Source organism: Limulus polyphemus, unplaced genomic scaffold (assembly GCF_000517525.1).
Source record: "Limulus polyphemus unplaced genomic scaffold, Limulus_polyphemus-2.1.2 Scaffold570, whole genome shotgun sequence".
NCBI classification, from domain to species: Eukaryota; Metazoa; Arthropoda; class Merostomata; order Xiphosura; family Limulidae; genus Limulus; species Limulus polyphemus.
The window spans coordinates 221,349-244,785 of NW_013666180.1; the positions used below are offsets into that span (position 1 = coordinate 221,349).

The 23,437-nt window shown below is 35.9% G+C and overlaps 1 protein-coding gene across 2 annotated transcripts in view; it reads right to left on the minus strand.

Annotated features, from left to right (window-relative positions):
• LOC106459162 (sodium/calcium exchanger 1-like) overlaps positions 1-3,968 on the minus strand; it is a 104,796-nt gene extending 100,828 nt beyond the window's left edge. For both annotated transcript variants that reach the window (XM_022385595.1, XM_022385594.1), the window contains exon 1: positions 3,935-3,968. The gene's annotated coding sequence lies outside the window, so the exon portion shown is untranslated. The remainder of the gene's footprint in view (positions 1-3,934) is intronic.
• Positions 3,969-23,437: the final 19,469 nt, after the last annotated feature.

Genomic DNA, 23,437 nt, shown 5'->3' on the forward strand with positions numbered 1-23,437 from the left:
CCCCCCCCCCACCCCACACACACACTGGCTTCAGTAGCCTGGCATTGTCAGGACAACAGAAACAGGATCAAATACCTCACGAGGTTTTCTTCGCTTTTCATCTTGCTTCAGTACAGGAAATGTGAAACATGACTGAAGCCATATCACACGCTTGCACTGTTATTCCTTTTCGATATACATTTATGGAAAACGAATTTCTTTGGAGAGGGGCAAAATACATTTCTTTTGCATGATAACGACACTCCCGCTAGAAGGGCACCAACGATCATGTCCCTTTTTTCTTATTCTTGAAGAATAACCATAAGACTAAGACTTTGACTTGCCCCCAGTGGCACAGCGGTATGTCTGCGGACTTACTACGCTAGGAACCGAGTTTCGATACCCGTGGTGGGCAGAGTACAGATAGCCGGTCGTGTTCCTTTGTGTTTAACTTCAAACAACAACAGATCCTGGCTTATTAGTCTATTTTGTATACGCAGGTAAATCGTGTTCCACAAATCCATGTAGAACTGGTCCTAATAAGGAGGGCAGTCAAAGCTAATTACTCTTATTCCAATTAACTACTACTAATCCCAACTTGACAGCTAATATTACATTTCTCTTTGAACTCTACTAATAAAACAAACTTAGAAAACGTTGTTGAAAAACAGCAACAACTGCGCATGTGATTTGCTCTTAAAATTCAGATTACATGCAGTTAATACTTGCATTATTTAAAGGGGTGTTTTGTTAATTAAAAACATTTAACTTTTAACTGATTGCATTGGCTTCTTGTTAAATTCCAAATACTGAAACATCTAACAACCGCCTTCCTTATTAGCTTGTGGAAAGCACACAGACAGAGTCAAGTTACGTTGGTTACTTCGCTAGCACAGGAGTAGCTGTATACATGGATCAATAATACAACAGAAATTCCAGGTTTTCCTTCAGTTTCAAAAACCACAAGGAGCCATTTGTCGTCTGGTGAATGATAACCATTAAAGTTCGTCTCATTGTGCAAACATAGCAGTACGTTTGAATTCCTTAAGCTTATAATGCGATCTAACAGAAATATTCGACAACTAAAGAAGAAAAGTTGTAAGCATTCTTCTATTCAAGGTGTTGCCTCCTGGTGGTTAGGCGGTAAGTGAGGAATTATAACGTTAAAAATAGAGTTTTGATACCCGTGGTGGGAAGAGAACAGATTCAAGGTGTCACGAACACGACATCAATTTGATCACAAAACTGTAATTGTCAATAATGAGATTTTGTGATAGAATTACGACAAGATACGATATGCTTGTACGGGTTCTAACGTTCATTAACATGTACAAACCAAGAACTATAGATTCTCCCCACTTGTTGGTGTGGACTTCAGTATTAAAAGTGTAAACGCCCAAATTTTTCGCGATGTCACAAACACCGACCAGATTTGATTCATTACAATCAATCTGTTAACTAATAATCATTCTTTCACGAGTATATTCTGGAGTAGGGTATTAAGATGAATTTTATTCTTCTTGATGGTAATTCTTTACTTTTTTAAAAACAAGTTATAAAGTGTATAACTCAATGACTACAAAACAACAAAAATTATCTTCAATTCGCACAGTATTTTTCAGTTAAAACCGCTTTAAGACGCACAATGAAATCTACCAAAAAAAAGAATTTGGAACATTTTTAAACTACTACTGCTAACCGTTTTATAAAATTGCAAAAGTGTATCTCATATATTAACACAATTCTAAATACATGCAACAAAAGCTACCTGATAATTGTGCACTTAACTACATCATGATGAGAGATGTTCGTTTAAAAGAAAAAAAATGTTAGTAATTAAGCAGGCTTCAAATAAAAAGTATTCAAAATAAGCCTTATATTAAATAGGTTTTATTGCTCTCCCATATCTAAACACGAGTAATTATTTAGCGTCAAAACTTTAATATTAAGTTCTGAGTTTATTTCAACTAGATTTATAGATCATAAAGACAAAAATTGAGCTATAAAGAACATTTTTCACGAACAATCATGCATTCTGTGCGAGTTTGCTTGCTTTATAAAAGTTTTTAAAAGATATATTCAGAAATGTTGACACCGTGAGTACTCACCCCACCTTTAATTTTAATGTTTTAATTAGTTATCCTTATTGAAAAAAATGTTTACATAACTTTTGTAAACAACATTTCCAATATTTGCACCTTCAGGGACACATTTTTAATCGATCGAACTAAAGTTTCCACGACAGAGCAATGTAGATCTAACTGCGAAAAAAAAAAGTCTCAGCTGAGTGAAACCCTGACAGACACCCATTTTTCCAAGTTATATTATTGTAACATGTTATATACTTCCGGGTATCCCTCATCTTACACCCTTGACATAGACTGGTGTTCCACATTTGTTCTTCTTGACATATCTTTTTTTCCCAGGCACACTCGTATATTAGTATTAATTATCACGCGTTTTGACAGTTAGAAGCAGAACTCGCTTAATCTGGTTCTGAAGATTCAATAACATTTTAAGTGTTTTCAAACAGAAATATATTATGGAGGTGATAAGTGTTTTCTTTAAGATTCAGTAGAAGTGCGCAAAAAGAAACTAGTTCGAAAGCCACTGAAGCTCTTCTAAAGTTCAACTAAAACTTCGTAATACTATGAAATTTCAGTATGTTAACTCACTGCATCAAATACAACTATGTCAAAAACATTATATTAGAATAGAAAATATATTTATCCTATTTCACAAACACATTTACAAGTATTCATTTTCTACAACTTCGTACTTCGAAATAATTTTGAATTTAAATTTTGACACCGGAAAACTATTCATAAAGCTACAATATATTTTAATACTATATAACATTGCTGTCTGATTAAACCGCTTGTTTATAAATACGCTCCCTCAAGTGCTTGATAGGTGGCTTTACTACATAGGTTTTTTATTAGAACAGAAAATTCTAACCATGTCAAGAAATTTCTACATGAATAAAATCGCTTCAGAATATATAACTTGCGGTTGTTTTTATTTTAAAATTCCAAATAACGTGCTCATTAACGTATATTTCGGAACATAAATAGCCACTAATACAACTACGAGCTTGCCGCCAAGTAGTACAGACATGCGACCGACTAGGCATGGTGACGTCACATGTGAATAGCCTTTCTCTTTCGAAGTTGATATTGCACATTTTCAGTTTCTTAAACACTCCACCAGAAGATGCATATAAGAAACAAACTTAAATATAAGCAAAATATTATCTCTTTGCACAATTTCTTCTTAACTTCTGCCACCTATAATGTGCATAATCTAAGTCTAACATAAAACTGAGGGTTTTCTGTATTTGCGCATTGACTCATCAACATTTAATTTTAACTGATATAGCTTCCAATATATCATTATCAGATTGTTAAACTGTGATATTAAGACGCAGACTTTCTTTATTGCTAAATACATTCTTTGTTCGAGCTGCTGCTAATTTTAAGGTGTCACAGTTTTAACTTAAAGTTTAATTCTCTGAAAATACTATCACACACGCATTCATATACGATACTTCTAAATTTGATAACTTTCAAATTAAATTTCGAAAATAGAATGCATAAAACCCAAGTATTACTGAGCAAGAACCAATGAAACTGTTTGTCTTCATCATACAAAATACTCACCTTAGTCTCTTTCAGAAAATAAAAATAAAGCTAATCACAAACATTAATCCAAATTAATTTGGATTAAAGAATATGCTTTTCCGCACTTTCAGGCATAAGACGGTTTAACTGTGAAGCCATCCTCTCGCACAGTCACACTCACAGGGATGTGTGCACGGTTTTAAATGCTAGCTCTTTGCTACACAAGTTAAGTCATTGTTCTAAAAAATGAAAATATACATCACGTCTACTCCTAAAAACAAAAATCAGTTTAATAGAGGGACAGCATTTATTTATTTACTACCAAGATAACTCACCAAGTCGGGCTTCGTGCATACTCATTTTGTAAAGAGTAATTCTATTTTTACTCTAACGTTATCACTTGACTACCTCAACTTTACTATTGGGTTTCGCTCAAAAAACTGGGAAGTAGATCGTAAACGAGATGAATTATGGGAATTCGGAATCAACCAACTGTACAGAGGGGTAGTTAGGAAGATACGTGTGGGGTTTACCCTTTCGTAATGATAGAGAGGATGTGAAAAATATTCTAGATATGATTAACTACTCAAACCACGGGTTTAGCTACACCCTCTATCTCTATCCAACTAACTGGAACTACATTTTGTACGTGTTCTTATGGACTAACCAAAGCCTTGAACATTCCATACACTACGAGATATTATGATACAATAATACTTAATTAAAATAATGAGAAAGCTTAGAAGGTTCTAGTAACATGATGCGATAATACAACAAGTGCATATTCACAACAATTGACATAACAATGTATGATTCGCAAGGTTAAGTAAACAAACCTGCGATAAACTACTTGTAAAAATAACTAAATTTAACACTCACGCTATACTTAAACTATCTAAATCATAATCCTCGCAATAAACTTTAACAGTCATGTATATCTAACAGGGTTAGTTTAACGTATTCTGGAAAAGCAGTTTTATATTCTACTTAAATTCCATTTAGAAATGAGATCAATTATCAAAACATTTTTAAATTTATACTATATATTTGAAGTTTGAAAATATCCATCTAAAATTGAGTTACACCTATACAAATTCACACAATTGTTTTTGTTGAACTTCACTCAAAGCTAATCGAGGACTATCTGCGCTGACCTTTCATAAATTTGAAGTGATAGATTAGAGGGAAGGAGCTAGTCATCGCCACTCACTGCTAAATCTTGGGCTATTCTTTACCAGTGAATAGTGGGATTGACCATCACATTATAACGTCCCCCACGACTGAAATGGTGAATGTTCGGTGACAAGATTCGATCCCACGACCCACAGATTGCGAGTCCAATGTCCTAACCACCAGGCCATGAAAGTCTTCACTTAACTGAGGTTGTTCATTGATCCACTAACCAATTCATTTAACTTTTCTCAACTTGCCACAGCAAGCAACCAACTCCAGTCTTAATATAAAAACTAAGTTTTGATTTACTGACAGTTTAATATAATGTATATGAGCAAAAGTATCCATCCCCGGTGACGGGATAAGTTTTAAGTTAATCTATAAATTTAAATTATTTCATGGACTTCAAAAAGGTTAATTTTGTTGCACTCTTGGTTTCACTCAGAGCCAAAGCTCTGAGCTACTTATATCGCCCACTGCAAAAAGTAATTGCTGAGCATTTCAGTCCTGCTAAGAGCCACTCAACAATAACATACAGTGAATCTACATTTTTATTCTTTAAGTTACGTCACATTTTGAAATGTGAATAATAGTGTGATTAATTCCTAACAATTTAGTGTAAAAGATCCTGTTTACGAAATAAAATTTGGCATCAACATTATTCATGCCTGTTCTGTCATTTCAAAAGTGAACGTTGAGCTTTGCCTGCACACGCAGCTTTTCAAACGCAGCGCGGAAAGCGGTCGTCGTAAATGGGAGACAGACAAACGTTTGGACAGACACCACGGTTCGCAGTATATATAAGGTTTGATATACATACAATACAGATCGTTTCCACGTAGTTTCGAGGAAAGCTCTGTTTATTTCACCAACTTTGGAAAAGAAACTTCAAGCAATTGAGATGTGGTTCTAAGAAGAATGTTAAGGATATTGTGGACGGATTATGTGGCGAATGAAGAGGTACTGAGAAGAGCAGAAACACAGAGATATGATAACAACAAGTAGAAGAAGACAACTCCAGTTCCTGGGTCATGCCGTGAGAAAAGACAAGCCAGGACATTTATTGACAAGAGAAAAAAAAATAGAAGGGAAACGAAGCAGGGGTATATCGAGAGTGACTTTTACATCAGTGGTCTCAGTAAATGGATGAACCAGAATGCAGGAGAAGTGTTGAAAATAACAAAGGATAAGAATCCGTGGAAGGCCACGATCGCTAACTTTCTTGGTAGTTAGAGAGAAAAAGGCAGATGTTCTATTATTTAAGAACCACCCTTACTCCTTACAGATTATTCATTCGATTCTTACTTAGAACTTCATCCAGATTAGCAGAAAACTGGTGTTTACAGTTACATCTCGACGTAATTATGATAGATTGTACCTTGATATACACCTTTGCATGTTATCATATATATAAAAATTATAGAACTTAACATTTCTCCGAGTGTTGTTTAAGCAAAGCACGGGCATTTTTAGCTCTTTAAAATCATTGCCAGATTGCAGTACTTCACGTCTGCTCATTGGTCACTTCAACATCCGAGCAAACGAAGCTGACTAATGACATCTTCCGTATTATCAAGATACAGGCAAGTTCGACTTGCCGTCGGGAAGGGGTGTATCGGAGTTGGAAATAAGGATTTGTTTTTCGTTGTTTGTTCGTTTATAAGCGTAGTCTACACAACGAAGCAGCTGCGTTGTGTCTATCGCAAATATTGAGCCTCAATTTTTAGTGTTACAAATCCCAAGTTTACTGTTGAGCCACCACAGGCTGCTTTGAAAAATGTTTATAATAGAAATTGAATTACATTGAATAACTGAATGATTAAGTTCGTTATGTCTTCAACCTTTAAATTTAGTGGAAGAAAAGAGTCTTTAAAAAGGTGGCTCTTTTATGTTGCTGCAAGTCAAATGTTAACATATGATGTAACAGTCATGCTAATGATCTCTGGTAAATAAACGTTTTCTAAGTCTTCAGAAAAATTAGTCTTCTTATATCTGTTTATTGGCAAAATGTATTTCTTCAAACCTAACGTTACATTACCATGACGCCTTGAACAATGTAGCTAGCTAGATTAAGGTTTCAAAACGTTCCTAACAGAGAATTAAAGCGTCAGTTACTTCAAAGGGATAAAATCATGGATTGCATCTACAATAGAGATAAACCAGAAGACGTCATTTCCGATTTGCTGTAAACAGGTTTGCGAAACCACAGGTCTCCTAGCAACTACGGCGTAAGAGTAATTTTAAATTAAATCCAACTGGAAATTTGATATATAAATATATGCACATACATACACACAAAAGTTATTTAAGACTGGCTACTGAACTAGAAAAAAAGAAACCAAACAAGATAGGAATGGAAGTGGACATATCACTTAATCGGCTAATGATCACATAGCAGACTGAGCTGTCACGGCTTTACATGGAGAAGAAAATCCCTGCATTACTGGGACTTCCCACACTTTTTCTATCGAAAGCTTGGTGTTTGAATAGAATCTCAGCTTTCATCATTATACTGTTCCTTTAGTTAACTTTAGAGAATACTACTTTCATGACTACTTTACAATAGAGTAACATCTTACGATAGGAAATTCTGGTTCTCTTTGTTTTGATAGTGAGAAAGTCAGTAATATATGAATTTTATTCACCATATATAGTTGAGACAGCTTAGTCTGCTATATTATCATTAGTCGATCAAGTGATATGACCACGTCCATCCCTATCTCTCTTGGTTCTTTTTTTTTCAAGTTCAGTAGCCAGCTCTACATAGCTTTCTTATTTAGCGGTACATTTTTTCCCTTATACTTGTTTGTTTACCTTTTTTTAATAAGATGGCGTACGTGAGTTGCTAGGTTATAAAGTGTATTCTAAAGCTTTATAAATTTTGCATAGAATGATAATATAATAAATAGTCAAAGATCGTGAAGACTGTTTTGCCCTATCAAATGATTATGGAATTATATTTACTGCTAGAACTAGATAGTCACTAGGCCTGTGGATGAAAGATGATGATGATGAACGAAAATAAGAAATTTCGGTTTTGGCTATTTGCCAGCTTTTGACATTTGGGACGCTCTACGTAGCTGAAAAGCGGCATATACACGGGGATAGAGAAATTGTGCCAGGTAGCTCTTCATATCTAGCTTCAGAAAACCTGTAGAGAGGAAAATCCAGGTGACTTTTTGTATTACTTTAATGCGGGTATCCGTGCCATCCTTTCACAGAGTGTGCTAGCGCACTCACCGATAATTTGAATTCGAACTCTCTGAGTCTGGTATAACTCAGTAACAAATAGTGAATCGAATGATATATTGAGTTTCATACTTATTTTTAGTGTCTTAGAGTTTGTCTGTTGAATAATTTAGAAAAATGAATTTTTAGCATAAATGTTATATATTATTACAATCTTATACAAACAGAGTTTCACTGTGGTGAATAAAAGACAGCTAAAACATCATACACATAATTTAAAATCAAACTCGGTATTTCTGAAAACAAGTTACTTACTGATCTTTGCATAAGAAAAAATATTTAATGACATATGGCCATTTTTCAACGACAAATCGAAGCAGGAGTTTTTGAAAACAAACAAGAAAAGCTAATTTGGGATTACTTGGCACTTTACAGTCTCGCCACATAATGCCAGCCACAGGGTTATTTTAGACTTCATAACACTTTATCTACAGGATTTGGGATTACTTAACATTTTACCAATTTGTCACATGATGCTATGCACTGATTTGTTTCAGACTTCATAACACTTTATCTATAGATTTTTGTAATAACTTGTTACTTTACTAATTTGCCACATGATGCTATGCACTGATTTGTTTCAGACTTCATAACACTTTATCCATAGATTTTTGTAATAACTTGTTACTTTACTTATTTGCCACATGATGCTATTTACTGGAAGTCTATGCGTTATTTAGCACTTTATCTATTTACCACAATACTATCCACCGGTTTGCTTTAAATTTCACCTTATCTATAGTTTAGGATTGTTTGGTAATTTACCAATTTACCACATAATGATATTTAATAGTCTGTTTTAGACTTCATAACACTTTGTTCTGTAAGTTTTTGATTTCTTGGCGCTTTACCAATTTTCTACTGGTTTCTTTTATTACCTTCACTACTCTTTATTTCACATTTAAGAACAAATAGTTTGAATTATATTAGATGATGGGTAAACTACACAGAAAAGTTTACAATGGACAAATAATATGGACCTGTCACGTCTAACATATTTCTTAGAATTTAACATACTATCAAGCTTATTTCTAATGAGTCATAGATATAGCACTGGATTTTCACGCACAATTTTAACTTTTATGCAGTTAAACTTTCCATATGTACCCGTTCACAGAGATATGCATAGTTTGCTTGAATAAAAATGGTCTAGAAACATTGCACAGCTTAATATAGTGGTCATCGGGTCCCCCATGACTCAGCGGTGAACTTGTCAACCTGAAGGCTAAACCGCTAAAATTTGGGGTTTGACCCTTATGATGGTCACAACATAGATAGCCTATTGTGTAGTTATGCGCTAAACAACAAACATCAGCGTTGTGAAACTAATGTTTTGTCTCATTTTATGAAAGTCGATTCACTAACTATCTGATGTACTGTCAAGTGCACGATATGTTAACGACCTTTATTGTTTATTTCCAAATGACTAGATTTCCTACTGCAATTTTAATAGATCTAAATTACTACCAAAATTTTAATGGTCCACTTGTTCTAAACGAATACCAGGCAATTATAGCACTGTAAAGAAACATATACTTTTAACATATTGTTACGACAGCGGAAGTCACGTAATGAGTTCCAGAAAGATCGGGGAACATCACGAATAATCCAGTATTTGCTAGGCGCCCTCTATTTTTGTATATAAGTGTGCCAGACAATTAATCGGAATTGTATAGCAGACAGAGAGATTGAAGATATAGACTGACAATTGAGTCAAGCATGGTAGTAAGTAAAGTGCGTTGATCGTTCGTTGGAAATTATAGAGTGTGTTTAAATTAAGGTGACTGTGGAAATTAAGTGTATTGCAAAGTTGAATTGAGAAAGAATAAACTAGTTTTATTTAAGAAAGGATTTGTGTCGCTAAAGTTTCATCCGAAAGAAATTATACGGGAAATTAACGCCCAGAGACGTAACAATATTTTATGTATTAGTTAAATGCATAGTTTACTATCGCTTGTTTTGTGAGTCGCTTGTTGAAGAACAACAAGAGACTGTTTGTTGGAAGTTAAGCACAAGGCTACACAATGGGCTATCTGTTCTCTGCCCACCACGGGTATCGAAACCCAGTTTAAGTGTTATCAGTTCGCAGACATACCGCTGAGCCAAGAGACCGAATGGGTAATCTCTTAGTTATAGGCCACTCTTTTCAGGCAAACAACGGCGCTGGGAGGAAGTTTTGTAGGATAGTAGTATTTGATTTATGTCTAAGACGAAGTCAAAGTTTCAGTCATTACGTAACTACTAACCTCGTGATTGAATTATGTTTTTCTAAGGTTTAAAGTAAAGGTTATTGTTCAATTTCATCGTATTCTTTCCGTGAGTAGTATATAAATGATTTTATTGTAATTTTTATACCAATGAGAAATGTTCGATCAAATAATTATGTGAATTTTCATTTGAATATTTTTTTATTTTTTTTGCAGTTCCTGTACAGCTGTTTATTCAGTTATTAATTATAGTGGGATGAGAAAAAGAAGCAGTTAAGTATCGCTGTTATTTTTCAGAATCAACTACGCGAAAAAACAGCAGAACGATAAATCAGATGATGAAGCTTATTTATAAGATTGTTACCTGTACAATCAATCATCCGAAAAACTCTTGCATCTGATACTTTGGTATATTTCAACATATAACTATCGGTTAATTTGACCAAACCCTGACCCGTGTAGCGGTCACTTCTCATAAAGTCCTAGGTTTACGACACATTTCTTTGTACCCTAATACTGACAAATCCCTGTATCACTTATTCTCGTTTGTTTGTTTTTGATAGAACTGATGAAATACATTTCTTTTCTTTGTTTTGCTTCTGTCAAATCAGACAGGAATGGTATGAGGCGCCAAGTGATCTAAAAAACATTTTTTTAAACAATATGACTATCTTAAATTTCCTTGTATGGATTAATTTCAATTCGTGCAACTCTGTGGTCATATAGGTTTATACTTTACTTATAAAAAAATGTAATAAACGTTAGAGTCTGGAATTAAATATTTTACACAATGTATTTTTGTTTTACTTGTGAACTGTATTAATAGTACTAGTACACATTATGGGCTATGCAGAATTCGATTGGTCAGTTGTGAACGAGACAATATTTAAAGGAATTTCACGCTTCATCAATAACCCTGGACAAAGGTAGATCGAAAAACATCTATAAATATAGGTTAAAAGCGGTATGTAGAAGTTCACATAAATACCATACATATAAGTACAATAGAATAATCATATACTGTATACAATAGTGTAGACAAACCTTTAAAGTTGCGATGGCACAACAAGAAATACATTGTAGACAACAATGTCTGGCCCCTTTGTACGCACGTAATGTATACTGTTTTAGCATTGTAGTATATGTAATTATAACAAAACAACAGTATATTGTAAACAACTAGCCAGATTACCCGTTCTACATGCGGATAGCATTTAATATTAAAAATTAAATGATATTCGTAGTTAACGCGAGGTTCAATAAGTCTTTATTATTTGTTCCTCTTTTTCACTCTTAGCACCACTCATACAGCATTAATTAAACTAGTATTTTTCGTCTCTCGCTCGGGCTTTTGGTTCTGTTAATTAAGTCAAACAAAGATAGTTTTGGCCTATGGGTGATCGCACAAAATCTTGTTTAAAATTCTTTGTGTGCGAATTAATTTCAATTCATGTAACTTAGTAAAGTATAGACCTATACGATCACAAAGACAGGTCATAAATGTGATAAACGTTGGACTTTAAACGAAATTTGTTTAATTTGTGAATAATATTTATTATACACTATGCAGACTTCGATTCGCCAAATGTATGAAGTTATGTGAACAAGCTTTAGAGTGGCTAGTTTAATCACATAGTTCAACTTAATCTTGGCCCCATCTTGGACATGGATACTCTACTAAAATCGAGTTTCAATGCCAGTAATGGATATAGCACAGACAGCCCATTGTGTATCTTTGTGCTTAACAACAAAGACAGATTATCCGGGCAAATTATCTTCTACACCACTGATGGTTTAGTTTAAATTTCGCGCAAAGCTATACGAGGGCTATCTGCGCTAGTCTTCCCTAATTTAGCAGTGAAAGACTAGAGGGAAGACAGCTAGTCATCACCACCCACAGCCAACTCTTGGGCTACTCTTTGACCAACGAATAGTGGGATTGACCGTAACATTATAACGCCCTCACGGCTGAAAGGACGAGCACGTTTGATGGGAACCACTGATGGTACGATCTCTTTTGCGATATTAAATTATGAACAAATATTATAATCTATGGTCCAATAGATGGCGATAACATAGGTTCATGAATTTGTATTTTAAAGCAAAACCAGATTGAGATATTTGCCGTGTCCACCGCGGGTAATTGAACCCCGGATTTTAGTGTTACAAGTCTGTAAATTTATCGCTGTTCTACCGGGAACCGGTTCAATAAGTACATAGGTTTAATGTCTGAAGTCGTTGAACCAAGATGTTTTTAAAACAACGTTTGTAGTAACTGTGAAACAATATCGTTCGAAATAGTTTTTAGAAAAAACGCTAAAATGCGAAGTTCACATCTTAAAATTACGACTCTAACAACAAGTCTCTTATATATTTATAAAGAAATTAAAAAAGTAGTTTAATAAATTAAATCACTTAAAAAATATTTATCATAATATTCTTATAATGTTTATCGACGTTTGGAAAAGAAAATTCAAAACAAATTTTGTAAACGGTTCATTGTAGCATAAATGGTTACATACTACTGTCGGCTAACAGAACAAAAAAACAACAACAAAAAAAAAGTCCAAAAGCGAAACGAGCTAAGAATACAAAAGATCGATTAGCTATCTTGAACTAAGACTATTGTCCCCCGTGGGACAGCGGTAAGACTATGGACTTACAACAGCAAAATCCGGGGTTCGATTCCCCGCGTAGTACACAGCAATAACCCACTGTGGCTTTGCTCTGAAAATAGCACAAATAAACACTAACACTATAGAACGTGTTATACAAAAACCACAAGCGGTTGGATATAATTAATAACGATACATTGAACGAATACAACTAAAGAAATCGAACTGAAATGTCTTCTTTATGCTCAGAATAGCTTTACTTTTTTAAAAAAAAAGTCTATAAACAAAAATTGTATGTTTGAACTTCATTCTGACAGATTCTAAAGAATTTGCCTAAAAATCAATCATAAAATCCCTACAGTAAAACATCCATGTCGAAAACCAATTATGACACATGATCAGACTACCTACTCTAGAATTTGTCCATGATACGAACCAACAATTTGAGCTAAGTGACAGAATTAACTACTCTAAAACCAGTTCATGACACGAATAAACATCAATTTGAACAAAGTGATCAAGTTAAGTACTTGTTATTAAAGAACTTCAATTGCACTTTCATAAACGAAAATCTCAGTTGATTCTCCATCCTCCATTCAAAGAAAAGTAAAGAAAACTACTACTGACTGCTAGAAACACAAGAAACTTTACCGACAGAGCTTTTGTAACAACTAATTTTGAAAATTAAAAACTGAACAAGCTTGTTTGTTATTAAGCACAAAGCTACACAAAGGGCTATTTGTGCTCTGCCCACTACGGGTATCGAAACCCGGTTTCTAACAGTATAAATCCGCAGACATACCGCTGTGCTCGATTTTGCTCGTAAAAAGTAGTTTAATTTTAGTCTTCATATTTTTTCAAATAATGTTGATGCAGTATTTCCACCTGCTGTTATTAACGAGTCTAAATAAAATATGAAAGTATACTAAATATTAATGAACCGAACTGCAATTACACATTCCCTTGGGCATTTCAGCTTATCATCTTGGACATAGCTATCTTTTGGATAATAATCATTTTCAGTTCCTCATAAAAATCACGTAAAACCCCTGTTAACCCACCCACCCTCGATGCTCTACTACTAGTAAGAATTTTTACATCATCCAACAAGATAATATGTAGGTTGAGGTTTCTTTTAATTTACAAAATAAAGATTTCGAGAACACAGAAGACGTGTAGCACTTCCTTCTCATAGGTGGCGATAACACTCGAGTACGAAGGTGTCTATAGCAATCAAAGTAGGAAAGTTTCAGTAATGGTTAGTGTAGGGAAGTCCTAGTAACATTTAGATTACAACAGTAGCAGAAACACCCAGAGTAGAAAGGTTTCCGATATAACGTTGGACCAAAATTATTACTAAAACCAACACTTAAAAGGCCAGAATGCAAATAAGGAAATACGAGTCTATATAAACCAAAAGAAAACTGACTTCCTATTGGGGTTGAAAAAAAACAACAAAAAAACTATTTGGCTGTACTTCTTTTACAAGCATCTTGAACTTATTTCTTTCAGTCGATGTAAATGTTATTTGATGTGTTACACACACATAGCTTTCTTACGCTTGTGTAAACTACTATTGTTACGCAATGATGTACACAGTAGCTCTTCTGTATATTCAAAATACATTTTCGTTTCTTTGGAAATTCTTCATGGCGCATCAAATACTTAAAATGTATTGCGGTTTTTGTTTGCTTATGTTTCAAAGTACTGAAGATTGTGACTCAAAATATTTGCAAAAAATACATATTCAAAATCTGCAGCAAGGGTCTGAAAAATTCTTATGCTTAAGACATATGTTTAACTCATGGTTACATAAGAGGGCGAAATACACCATCTCCATTATGCGGATTAAACCTGAATTTTATAATTACAACTATAACTTTCGGATTACAAGTCAATTTTATAATTCACAAGCTAAAATGATGTTCGCTATACAAAGTATGTAGCTTTGTTACAAAATTAATCTTCCGTTTATTGTATATATAAAAAAAGGAACAGTATTTACATTAAGCTAAAAACACTGATTGTTCATTTAATAGTGTTACTAAAGACAGTAAGTAAGCTATCTACTAGATCAAAGTTATGCAATTACTATTAAATGGTATCATTCTAGGCTAATATCCTCAGAAGGAAAAACAACAACAGAAAATATATAATATTTTATTTTACTTCACTCCTTCGTGGGTCAGCCGCAAATTTTTACAACATTAAAATCCGGGGTTCGATTTCCCATTGAGGACAGAATGCACATAGCCTATTGCTTAGCTTTGCACTAAGAAAACAAAACATTTGAGTTAAATCTGCATACATTCACAGTCCAGACATGCTAACCACTAGGTTATACCCGGTCCTTTTGCCCAAATGATCTGGTATCACCAAGTAGCAACTGTTTTGCACAACAACAAAATTATATCATTACCATAACAAAACATCATAAAGCGAGAAATAATCTGATGGAAGGTTTGTTAATCTTTTCACATGCTGTAAAGGCCATAACTTATTTTTCTCAGGGATACTGCCCAGAATGAACTGTGGGGATGAAGTTAAGTAGGTAACTAGGGCTAAATGCTAGGCTTAGGTTAGTATGTAAGGATAAGCGGTTTGACTGGTTGGAGTTATGGGATCAACTCAGTGGAAGCTTTTTGGAAGGAGTGGTTTACATTTAAATAAGATAAGAGCTAGTTTGTTTGCAGGGGCTATTAACTCAGATATAATGGAAGTTTCAAACTTGGACTAGATAGTGGTGAGGGCCAGGAAAAACTAAATGCAAAAAGAACAAGAGGCAGAGAAAAGTTTAGTAGTTATAAGGATAGGCTTAGTTGGTACTATTGTAATGCTAGAAGTATAAGAAATAGAATAGATGCCTTTAGAGCACTGGTTGGAATGGAGGATTTTGATATAATGGGAATAACTGAAACATGGTTAAATAGATTTTTTATTACGGAAATTTCTTTGAAATACATGGTTACAAGCTATTTAATAGAGATAGAGTTCCAAAATAATTTATATGTAAAATGAGAGTTACATCCTGTTGAAGTTGAGGATAACAAAGATAACAGCAAGGAAATTGAATCCATTTGGGTTTCTATTGGGGGATATAAAGGGAAAAAGCTTTTAGTGGGAATTTGTACAGACGAAACAATACTGATGAAATTAGTGAGAAGCATTACAATGAGATTAAGATTTCAGCTGTTAATGAAGTTATAATTACGGGTGATCTGAATTTCGGGCATATAAACTGGAAAATGCTAGAGTCAAACCATGAGGGAGAAAGGTTTTTGGAAATTGTTCAAGATCGCTTTCTTCACCAATTGGTCAAGGAACCTATTAGAAATAATGTTATTTTAGATTTATTGTTAACTCCAAATATAGAAATGATGAAGAGGGTGGAAATTGAGAAACATCTTGATGCAAGTGATCATTGCTCTATTAGGTTCAATGTTTTGCTGCATATGAAGATAAGGAATAATGATATTTTGGATACAAATGTCAAAAAAAGCACATTTTCGAGGGGGATGCAACAACGCTATCTGTTTTGAATTGGGCAGCTGTGTTACTTGGAAACACTGATCAGACGTAGAAAATGTTTAAAGATAATTTTTAAAATATTCAAGGCAAACATATTCCTTATAGAAAGAAAAGGGTAACTGCAAGTAAAAAACCAGGTTGCCTCATAAAGAGCCGAAGAGAATAAAATTAAAGAAAATAATCATAAATTTAAATTGACTGGTATGATGAGAGATTTAGAAGATCAAGAAAGTTGGTGAAATAAGAAATTAGGGCATCAAAAAGGATATGAGAAAAGGTTGGCTGAAAATGTAAAAGTTAACAGTAAAGATTTATTTAAATACGTTAAGGGTATACAACTTGTTAGAATGGAGGTAGGAGCCTTGAGGGATGATAAAGTAAGACTCGTATCTGATGATTATGAGATGGCTGAGTTATTAAAGTTAACATTTTCCTATATTGAAAGTGTATTTCCAATAATACTTCTCTCCTTTGACACTTTAGCTATTCTTAGACGTTGGCGTTGCCTAGTTAAGCATTGGAATCGCATGCTCCAGTCTTTTATACACCACTTAAATGACCTTTGAAATATCTAATTGGCAAATTTCTCCACCTGCGTCAATGCGTCCTCTATCATGACACTGTATAAGCACCTCACTCAGATAATGTAATCACTTTTTTCGAGACATACACCATCCTAGTCACTAATACCGGCTCTTAGTAGGGGAGGAAGGGCGGGAGAGTGTCAGCAGAGGTAAATATTATTGGAAATACATTTTCAGTTTAGGAAAATGTTAACTTCCAAAACATACTTACCCTCCGCTGACACTTTAGCTAGAATCCCACATTGAGAAGGTAGAAGGGCCAGTGAGGGCATTGTCCATACAGAAAGGGTCTGTCTAGAACAGGGGTGTGCCAAGATAAGTGGTATCCAAGTGGGGAAACCGCACTACATCCAGAACAGGTATGCTCTTCACCCACTACTTCATATTTGTATCATGGGAGGAATAGTACACGATTAATTATTATAGGCCAGCCCAACCAGATAAGAAGTTCCACAACTCAGGGTAGGAATTAAGGGGTCATGGTCCCTATATTCCACGTTGGTAGCAAGGGAAAGAGGACTGTAGTGTGATATTCTTTTGATTGGATCCATACCCGTAGCCATATAGTGATGTGTTCTGAACCACCGGAATTATGAAGAGAAAGTAAGCAACACTGAAGTAGACAAACTCTTTCATCTGAAGGAGTTCGAAAGGCACCACCCCAGGCTTGGAATGACGAGATCATATACGCCTTATTCAACCAAAGGAACAGAGCTCTTCCAGTCTGGAATTATGAACATTCATCTTCACTCTCCAACCGAGTGGGCAAGGAGCATTTTATTTGCCCTCGGAATTGATAGGATTTGGAACACTGTTTAATCAAGACCCTAGGATGAAACTACTTTGCATTCGAAATGAGGCGATAGGGGCCCTCCAACAATGAACAATATAGAACCCAACATTGTTCATAAGAAGTGCCAAGTACACCCCAACTGGATAGTGCAGAAGCAAATCTGAATCAGTACTACAAGTAAGCTCCCGCATAGGCTGGCGCCACTCCTACTGACATCTGGGAAATAGATCCAGGAACCCAGGTAGGAGAGCCCCCAACTTCGCCCCCTTCTCCAACAGTAGAGGAACATATTTGAACACTTGGAGAAAAAGCCTCTATCCACCACCCCTGTGACTGAAAACTGGTAAGGACTCCCTAGCTGCACTAGTAGAATCTGATGGGGGAAGGGGGTAAGGGAGTCTTGAGGAACAGCACTCTGGAAACAGTGCAATAGGTGAACCAAGTTCCCTAAAGTTTTGAATGCAAACCGGCCCCGATTTATACAATCCTATGGTCAGCAGGAACAGGCAAATCCCGTTTAACTTTACTCATGGTGGTCCATGATGATATGGTAATACCAACCTGGTAATGCGCCTAGATGGTCTTATAGAACACGTCATTTCTACAGAGCCTGTTGCAACCAGAATTAAGTATAGTCAAATGGGTTAATAGTGCAGAATTGGACTAATAAAAGCACCCCTGTCTGGGCAACACTCACCACAGAGTGGCATCTGGTGAAAGCAAGATGTAAGGGACCCTGAAAAAAAAGACGAGATTTAGATGTTAAAATCGCCAGGGGGGGGAGCAGAAAGCTTACAGAAGAAACACTACCAGAACACATAAAGAATGTGAGAAAAAAAGCATTAGAAGAAGTCCACATACAGGCCTGTAAAATGTCCCACAATGAATCAAATAAATGGGCAATGAAGACAAATGTGCTGAAACTGATGATATGCAACAGAAGATTCTTCTCCTGTAAAATCCATAATATGTAACCTGGATATTTGCAAAACAACTGCTAAGAAAGTGGGGGATAAACCTTTGGAAACCAAAGTATCCCAAAGAACACAGAAACGAGAACTATCACTACGAAAGGAGTTAGAGTGAGCAACATAACACCCCTGGGCCTGATAGGACAAAATAAAACATCAGCATATGATCGATTGTAGAGATGAGAAATAGTAGCCAAAAGAATTATGGAGAAGGGTGTATTTTCTTCCCTGGTGGCCAGAGACTTAGAAAGGACCTATTAAGGTACAGAAGGACCTGAAGTGAGAGATAAAGAGTCCTACAAACATGTAAACAACTCCAGCTGATGACATTAGCAACAATAAAATACCCATTAAGAGAGATGATACATGAAACACGAGCCTAAAGGCTCGAAAGGCTATCGAGACAAGGCGTGTAGCACTACCTTAATATTTCGATTAAGTAATGGAAAAGGCCATTTGGGAAGGATGGATAGCACTGGGGGGGGTCTAAAATTGTCAGATGTTTAGGGTAACCTAAAGAAGATGAAAGTCTGACCTAAATGACAGGAGACGAAGCTAAACCCATGTAAAAAAAAAAGGTCAAAATGATATGGTAAACATGTTTGGTAAAGTGGGTACAAACTCCATGTGAGGCACACCCCAGGCAACTGTAGATGTTAAACCCCAATGAGCTGGGAAGAGCCTTGGTGTAGAACGTTGGGTTGAAGATGCCTCAATAAAGATAAACAAAGAGGAAGATGCAGAGGTGGACTCGCATGAAAAAACTGTAGAAGAGGAAATCATGGCTAGGCCCGCCAAGCTAAGCTAGCAAAATCTTGCAAATGGAGGATCGAAATATAGTCAGAGGAAGTGAGGGAAAGTCACAGATTTACAAGCCCATCCAAGCAGGACCAATTGCACCTACCACTCAAGCCTGAGGTAGTTGAGACTCCAAAGCATTTAGTTGAGTAGCAATAAGTTACAAAAGCTAATAAAGGAGGCCTAAAATCAGAACAAAGATATTAGAAAACTGCACAACCTAAGAATCAATTTGTTCAGGAGAAAGTGAGGACTAAGACTGATGATCTGCTATGAAATCCATGACTCAGGAAAATGGCAAGCCAAGAGACTGACATGATTGGTGTACGCCCCATAGAGAGACCAGTGGAATTGATGATGTCTCATGAGGATATTCCTCTGAAAAAGATCTAGATCTTGCACTATTGTCTGTTGGACAGCAAGAAGTCCCAAATTATTGATGTAGAATGAAGATTCGTCCTCCATTCTTATATTCTAGAATCTCTGACTTTGAAGATACACACCACACCTCCCCAAGTGAAGTATCTGCGAAGAGAAACTTTGGACAGAGGGGCAGTATACATTTATACACACATCCACACATTATATATATACACCCACAACATCTCGGCTTCTACTGCCTTTCACTATCTATAGCCACTTGTGGGAAGGTAGTTACCCTTAAATTTCTTGATGATTTTTTCCCATGACGGCTGACATCGGTGTTTTGATAGTCTGACAGATGAGATATCCCCAATGCACTTGAGTGCTATTACCACAGACATTATCTGTTATGACAATAAGTTGAAAACCAGGACCGATAACGGTATTGCAATATTTAATTCATTATTGTTTTATAGTGATGACTTAACCACCTATAAACAATTAACGTAATCAATAGTTTGTAAGATATATATATATATCCAAACCAACCACCACTCAAGAACTAAGATTTTGCTCTTGAAGAAAGAGACTGGAAAATCCAGTGTATTGAAGTTCCAGATCCATTTGTTGCAATAGGACCACTGAAGGGATAGCACGTGTTCTCCTCCCAAAAAATGCAAGAGATTTTAAGAAAGCCCACAACCCCAGAGGTAGACCTTTTCCTGTAAGTACCAGCCTGACTGCCCATTCCATAGCCTGGAGCTGGATAGGAGGTGGTGAAGAATGACAATTTAGGGTAAGAAAGAACTCCATCGTGGACTGGGGAGAAACAAAGAATGGGTGTAGATGAGAAAGAATGAGAATCGTCCACGAATCTCCCCTTGTCTCAGGCAAAACAAATAAACAGGAATAAAATCTCGGAAGAACAGGATTAATTGTCACTATCACCCCATGATCAGTAACTGATAGCCATGAAACGAAAATCCACGCCAAACTCGTCAGGTGGAGGTGGAAATACCACAGAGTGAGAGGATAATGGAAGTCAACAACCACAAAAATTGCAAATGGGTGACGGCAATTTACAATACAAACGCCTCTGTGATACCCGCGAACATGAAGTAACAATAAAAGGAAGCCACATGTAACATCCAGAGGCTACAGCAAGTAGACAAAGTCCCTTCACCAAGGTATTTCTATAGAAGAAACATCACAGAGCAAGAGAATGCGATTGGTTCAAGTGATCACATTAACCAACCGGGAGCCCCATACATACAAAATTAAATCATTTTAATCTGTGGAATTCAAAAAAAAAGTTCCCTGGAGGTGGAAAGCGAAAGCATGCAAACAGGCAAACGAGGTTACAAGGTATATCTATCCCGTCATGTAATAAAACAGCAGGTCTTTCAGCATGAACTTGGATTATCGGGTTAAGAAGTGAAACTAAATAGCCCCCCCCCCCAACCATTCCACCACCAAGGGAAGAGTAGACTTAAAGGTCACACAGAAAAGCCCCCAAAGCTCATAACCCAAATGACTAGTTGAAGAAAGAAGTAGTTAATCCAAATTGAATTCGTGAAAAGCAGACTTAAAGAAAAGCATCAGTAAAACAGAGTTCAAATTCTCCCTAGAATAACCAGAATCAACAAACAGGCAGCTTCAGCGGCTCCAGGATAAAAACGACCGGGACCGAATATACGTTTCCGTCTCCTAAAGAATCAAAACACAGAGTAGGTCGGATGAATCCCTGTATTGACAACGGTAATAAGGGAACTGATCTCCGCAAACATCACGTCCAAAAAGTATTTATTTTAAGGAAATTGCATGGAAGTCTACAAGGTGACGCGAAGATTGCAATCCATAAACGAACGAACGACAGCACTTTGTCAGAAAAAGGCGTGACCAAAGCTTTGTCAAGAAAAAGTTTTTTTTTATTTGCGAGTTATGGGGCGCCATCAGCAGATGATATGCCCCCAATTTCCCTGATCTGATCTAGTTGAACTAGATACCTTCATCACTGCCATTTAGCATGAAGGAGAAATTAGTAGTTACATATACACAATTTTTTTTAATACTTTTTTTGTTTTATGTTGTAGTTAATTCTGTTACACTAAAAATCCTCCAATGTCATGTTACTGGAAGAATACATATGGAAAAAGTTTACATAGTTAGTTCTTCTCGACTGGGGGGCAACTCCAGCCGTTGGAGACAAGGATAAAAGAAGTAGCCCTATTAGTAAAAAGAAAAGGACATTCAATTTTTATGTTATTTGTTATAACGAAGTTATATATTTCGGAATAGAGACAATTCGTACTTAATAGAGAGAGGTAGGTAAAAGGGACTTTTATGTTACCCATCTGTTGTTTTATGGCTGCTCGATCTCTTTGGTAATATGTACATTCCACGAAAGCGTGTTCTGGGTCTTCAAAATTTGAACAATGGCTGCATTCACCATTTGGGTGTACTTTTATTTGGTACAGATTTCCATTTAGACCTGTGCAATTAAACCGGAGGCGTGTAATAATAACTTCTTGATGTCTGTTCGTACATTCATACTTGATGTGAGAAGAAACAACAGGAACAATTTTCTTGTAGATATTGGAATGTTGCACGGAATTCCATCTACGCTGCCAGGAATCTAAAATGAATTAATAAACTTGGCCATAGAGGTCACCAAGCTCAATAGAAACGTTTGTGACCCCGGGATATGCTAACGCATCCTTGGCAAGATGATCAACTATCTCATTTCCCTAGATTCCTATATGGCTAGGGACCCAAAGAAATTTGATGACCATACGGCGACATAATCGGATAAATATACCTTCCTTTACATCTAACCCAATGTTACTGAGTGAAGCCGTTCTTAATCGAAAGTAATGAACTTAAAGAATCACTGACTATCAGAGTTTTTAGATGTCTTTATTGCTCGGTTAATTTCACCGATCGTGAATTGAGCATTCAACCCTTTACTATTGTTTGGCTTCATTGTAAAGGTGGCATAGTGGTCATGTTCAGATAATTTTCTATGAGTTAAAAATTCGAGTGAATAATTGTCGGAACTGCTGATGGGGGCAAATTGATCAGATACAAATGCGCCCTTTTCAACATCCGTCAGATATGTTGATCCAAGAAAGTACAATGGCCTTCTGGAACTTTAACAAAGCAAACTGGCTCAACTTCCGTACATTCCTTGATTCTTCCATTCAAAACATAGATATGTCTTCTTCTGTCGAATCTGTACATTTTCGTCTAATAACTATTATTTTGGAAGGAGCAGAGAAATTTATCCCACTACTAACCACAGACTATGGAAAACATCAAACCCCTTATTGGAATATGGAATGTGAGAAAGCAGTTAAACAAAAACACAAGAGTAGGAAGAAAGCTCTTAAAACCCGTCTCTTAGACGACCATTTGTCAAAGTATGGTTCGAGATCTCCAACAACGATTCTGGCATAATTATTGCTTTAGTTTCAACCGTTCATCAAATTTAAGTAAAATATGGAAATTCGTAAAGCGTATGAATGGTGGGGGTTCTATCTGCATTCCTACCCTTGAAA